The sequence below is a fragment of the Gymnoscopelus microlampas genome (genome assembly GCF_963454915.1).
Source record: "Gymnoscopelus microlampas genome assembly, chromosome: 12".
Taxonomy (NCBI): domain Eukaryota; kingdom Metazoa; phylum Chordata; class Actinopteri; order Myctophiformes; family Myctophidae; genus Gymnoscopelus; species Gymnoscopelus microlampas.
Window position 1 is genome coordinate 38,591,013 of NC_139949.1, and position 6,000 is coordinate 38,597,012.

Here is a 6,000-nt window from a genome sequence, read left to right on the forward strand (position 1 = left end):
TCCATAGTACCCGTTCAAGTGAAGAGCCACAGGGAGACAGTGTTGCAAACATATGCATTTTTGGACCATGGAAGCACATCCACATTCTGCACTGAAAACTTAATGAGAAGGCTAAACATTACCGGACAAAAAACTAATATTCTTCTCCGCACAATGAACCAAGTGAAGCCTGAGACCAGTCACCATATCTCAGGTTTGGAAATAGCCAAGTTGGACAAAAATGATTTCATACAACTCCCTAATGTGTTCACTCATAAAACCATGCCTGTCTCACAACACAATATTCCAAAAACAACAGGGCTTGTCACCATGGCCTTATTTGAAACATATCAAACTGCAAGAAATAGACTCTGGTGTTGACCTACTGATTGGCAGAAATGCTTCAAAGTTATTGGAACCTTTTTGGAGGTGGTTAACAGCCAGGCAGATCGACCATATGCTGTGAGGACCCTATTGGGGTGGGTCATCTATGGTCCCTTGATAGGAGACAACAATGTCAGGGATGAGACTGGCTGCACTGCTGCGGCTGTCAATCATATCATATATCCAGAAAAACAATCAGGACTTCAGTGAAAGAACAAGCAAGGAAATGGAAGCCAAGTCAGGGTAGGATGAAAGATGGACTACTGCGTGAAACGGATCTGTTCCGCAAGGTGGCTTGCCTCCCACAAGAAACGTTGGTGGTTATGTCCTCATACCCTTTCGCCATGGTCTGGAACAGCAATATTAAAGGTTACATTTTATTTTTCTTTCAGCTAGTTCCCGTCATGGCTGCACCTTCCTCGATCATCACCTGCTTGTCTCTCTCAGCACACCCTAAATTTGCTATTTGTCTTGCGTTTCAGCATCCTTCTCCCTCCGCCTCAGATAAACCATCTCTACCTCACCTCTCGCTTTATCCACCTCTCTTGCTTTATCGTCTAACCTTCTAACCTGGGCTTATACTCAAATGTAGTCATTTCTGTTCTCATCCCTCCATGTTGCTTCTAATGAGAATCGTAGCATTTTCAATCCGGCCGCCTCTAGTTCTTTGCCCTCTACTAACATGACCACTTGCCCGGTGATTTATTGACTATGGTTCACATAATTTATTTTCTGATATTGCACTAACATGTTTGTGCTGTCTTTTTCAGGTCATGTATGCCAGGGATGTGTGGTTGGAGGATGGAAAGGAGACAGAGGGTACAATTCCTAATAATTGGATCGACAGGGGTAAGGGAACCATTAGATGGCCAAATGCCAAACAAACACAACTTACAAGATGAGAAAGGACCCCCAGGAGGACTGGCTGACGTCCCAGTTAGTCAAGATAAAGATGACTTCAGGCAGGTTTTTGGATCATTTACTCAATAATTCAAGTACAAATAGTTGAATCAATGTTTACAGTTGAATTGTATAACTTCTAGTTAAAGCTTGTGAATGTGACAACTACAACCTGACCAGCCAAGCAGAGGAGGAAGAGGAGGATGTGGATGTGGTGATAAGGGAAGAGGAAACCTGTTAAAAGACAAGATGATGACTGATGTAGAGTTCATATGTTTCTCAAGTAACTTCTAAATATGAAATGTGTTAACAGAAACTGGGCCTCACATTGTAGACCATTCATGTTTTATATGACGTTTTGGAGCATTATGGGTAACTTTCTTCTATAATCAATTTATAAGTCCATTGTCAAAAATGACAATCAAATGCTTTAATAAGCCGTATAGGTGCCCTCCTTTCCTATCGCACCAAGGAAGTTGCAGTCCAGCCAGGACAACAATGCGTTACTCAATGCTTGTTGAGTTTTGATGTCAATTTATGAAATACCAGTAAGACTCCCTAATCGGGAGATAAGCGACCGTAGGTCACATGTATACAGAAGAGGGCTGTAACGCCGATTGGTTCCTAGTTGTGTGGAGGGATTGTTTGTAGGGGGCAAGCCCCCGAGTTACGGCATTTTATGTGAGCTGCAGTGGCAGGGGGTCCTTTATGTTTCAGACTCTGAAAATCAAGCCCTGGATGGCCTGGTGGATGTCGTGGTGGACACCATGTCTGTCGAGTTGGAGCATGCTGAGGGGTCTTGGCACAGGGAGATGTCTACAAACAGTGAGTATGAATCACATTTAAGCAGTCACCTTTTGTATTTCGATCTAAGAACATTCTTTGTCTTTTCCAGGCTCCCGACATGCAAGTGTAGCACCTCGGAGCAGAGAAATGTCCACACCCCGTGAGTATTCACTTTCTCCATTGCACCAACACATTTTAAGTACAGTCAGTACAAGGTGTTACATGTTGTGCATACTAAAGAAATCATTACCATACCTAATTCACAAGCAATGAGTAAGTAGTTACAGGCTCAATGTGTTGAACTATGTGTATCAGAGGAGATGTGTGATTGTCAACATCTAAGACCAACCAGTAGGGGTAGTCTTTTTCAGTGTGACATGGTGTTGTAGTAGTATTATGTCCAAGTATTAAGTCTTTAGTGATGGCTCCAGCCATCAGGCACAGTGATGGCTCCAGACACAGTGTCGGATACCGGCACAGCATCAGGACCAGCCACGACTCCAGGTACAGCAACAGCTCGGAGGCACTCTGTCAGGTCCAGACATGATGACAGGTCCCACCGCAGTGATGGGTCGAGGAACACGGTCAGGTCCAGACATGACAGATCCAGGGACACGGTCAGGCATGGTGAGTTGTCCAAAGGCCCCAAGTAATCAAAACCTTTACAATTCAGCAAGTAGTATCGTGCACCCCTAATTGTTACAATATGACATATTTATTATTTCTCATCTAATGTATAGTCATCTGTCTTGGAAAGTTTTAATGCAAAAATATCACTTTGTAATTTCTAAAATGTACTTTTGTTCTTATTACAGGTGCTATGCAGTGACTGAGAGGCCAACTCCTCAGTGATGTCCAAGCTTTTAATACCCTGGTAGGCTTTTCAAGAGTCTGTAAGTAATGAACAGCATAAGATGCACTCGCACACTTTTTACGTTCCTCTGGGATATGTCAGTGAAAGTTTTCATGGACTTATTCCAACAGGTGCTGCAACTTTCCCGTTATAGAGGGAAGGACGTTAAGGACTGTGTCCACAAAGTTCTTGACAGGTATGTTTCAACATACACTATGAATTAACCCCTGTGTGATGTTTGGGTGCGCTGTGGTTTTCAATGTGTGAACACTTATTTGGTTAATTCTTCTAGATGAGCGCCTGACTGCATGTTTCCATTAATTTGCCTTTTTTTTTTTAGCTTAACACCTGAATCCTCTGTTATGTCATGTCAATGACATAATGGTTGAACATTAAGTGAAAATTAGTAGTATAAAGGGTTTATACCATGTTTTACAATAAATCCTAATCCTACTACATTATCAAATGTAATTTGTTTTTCTTAAGGCTCTTCAGTAACAGTCTGATGGCACAGTTGAACATGAAGGGGGAAAAAGAGAAGACTACGGCTTTCAGCGCAATACAAGGTAAGCCAATATTTCATGTTGACCAAGGACAAAATCAAAATGTAATTGGGTAAAACATGTCCTTTCCGGTTGACATAAAAAAAATACAATGCCAACTGTCTACCGTTACCGTTGCTATCATAACATTTTAAATAACTGGTGGTTAGGTGTAGAAGGGAGATGGCTTTGTATTAAACTAGTTGTGGATGTACAAGCATTTTTGCATGTCAATATGGAGACTCGCAATCAGTTTTATTGTCACTTCCACAACACACACTAGGCAAACAGGGGAGCAAAATGCCATTCTCCTCAACTCATGATGCACATTAAAAAGAGGCAAACATTAAAAAGTAAAGAGCAGACAACATTGGTAAAAAGTGCTGATGCATTCAAAGTGCAATCCATCTTTCAAGATGTTGGTTTTGGGGGCAATACATGGTTCAGGGTTCTGATGGTTTGGGGCAGCTGTTGGATGACCTGCTGGTGCTTCCCCCTGAGCTCTTGAACCTCCTACCAGATGGCAGGAGTTCAATCGAGCTGTGTATTATGTCAGATAGGGACTAGGACAGCATGTTGCCTTTGCACATTTTTTATTGCCTTTTTCTACTATGCAGATGCAGTCATGAAATTCGACCCAGAAGCCACAGAGGACCTCATAAGGCAGCATGCCGCAGACCACCTCAAGCATGCTCCAGCGAGAAGGGGAGGACACACAGCAGGCACTCAGGACTGATTTAACTTGAACTTTCACTGTCCATTGTGGGGGATCTTAGTGTCACAGTATTGTACAGTGTTGTGTAATTTGAACTTGTGTTCTGTTCAACGAAGTAGCTCTGGTTGGACCTTACCCTGGTAGCTCACTGGCTATTCAGTACAGCACTTGTTTAATATGTTTCAGTTGTTGTGGAACCGGCCCAAGCAAAAAGGGTGTCCCTGCAAAGTAAGCTGTGCTATTATGTTTTATTATTATTTTATTTTCATTCGACTAGTGACGTGGACTTGGACTTAGCCCCCCTCGGACATACCTGTGGACTACACCAGGTACAAATGACTTTTTTGTTGCTCTCCCTCATGGAGCTACTTGCGGATTATACCAGGGTCAGTCCACCCTAGGTGGACACGCACTGACCTTTTGCACCTTAATCCCATGTATAACGCACTGACTTTTTTGTCTTTTTTTTTATTGTACTCTTTTTCTCTAAGCACCTTAACGTCATAAGTATATCATGCACAGTATACGTACATTGCTGCTATGCTCAGGCACCTTAGTTTTTATTATCTCAGGTAGGGGGAGGGAGTGGCTGCACGTCATTGAGCTGGACATCTGATGATGATACACGCAAGAAGGAAGACGCCTAAGTATCACTTCTGCTTTTAATATATTGTAATATATGTATTATCTGTTTGTTTATGTTTGTAATATGTTTAATTTTGTCTCGCTGTTGATTTGCAGTGACCTTCAGATTAATCAAACTGTGTGATGAAGCAAGGGAAAGTCATTCATCATTGGTGGTTTTGCCATTACCTGAGGAGGAAATTGCAAGGCAAAATTCATGGTTTCAACCAAAAATGTATATTCTGGAAGGTTTTGTACAGGATGTACACCTGTGGCTATCAGAGGTGAAACAGCAAATGCATGTCATAATTCAGAAGGAACTACCAATACATGTCACTGTTGAAAAGGAGCCACAAACACCGATCACTGCTGAAAGTGAAATGTGGAGTGCTGTACATTCTGATGACATTGGACCCCATGACAGTATATCAAATGTATCAAAATCCACACACAAATCCACTCCATCAAAATTATCTTCAACTTCATCTGCTCATCATAGCTCAGGCTGAAAAGGCTGCTCTCATGGAACAGGTGGCTGGCTTACACAAAAATATGAAATTGAAGCATAACAGGGACAACTCAGAATGCAAAAGGAGCAACTGGAAATGGAGACTCAGCTGGAAGCAGCAAATGCAAAGGCCCATGTACTGGAAACCATGGGCCAAGGAACTCATCAAGAGTGTCAAGTGGGACAAACTCAAAGAAAGGAGCTGCTGCTCCAAAGGAAACAACCCCATTCAACCCAAATGCAAATACATACCTACCTACCTAAAAAGGAAACAATGGAAACCACAAAGCCTCCCTCCCAGCCACAGGTTGTGAGACCAAAACAACCACTTCATGAAAAATCTGCCAAAGCTCATTACATGACTCCTCTAATGCAATACTCTCTCCCCAGGCAAAATGTTCAAACCGAAAATATAATAAACCAAAATGTGCAAACTGAAAATGTACAGCTTCATGGGAAAAAGAATGTTCAAGGTCATGTCACTCACACTACACCCCCTGCAGGTGATATTTGTAATGTGCTACGAAGACAGAATGAAAAAACTGCTTTACTGGTTAAGCAAAATCTGTATTCCACTTTACCACCAAGAGACATTCCAGTTTATGATGGTGACCCATTGCAATATGAAATGTTTATCAGGGCATTTGAGAGAGGAGTGGAGAAAAAGACTGACGATTACAGTGACTGCTTACATTACTTTGAACAATAT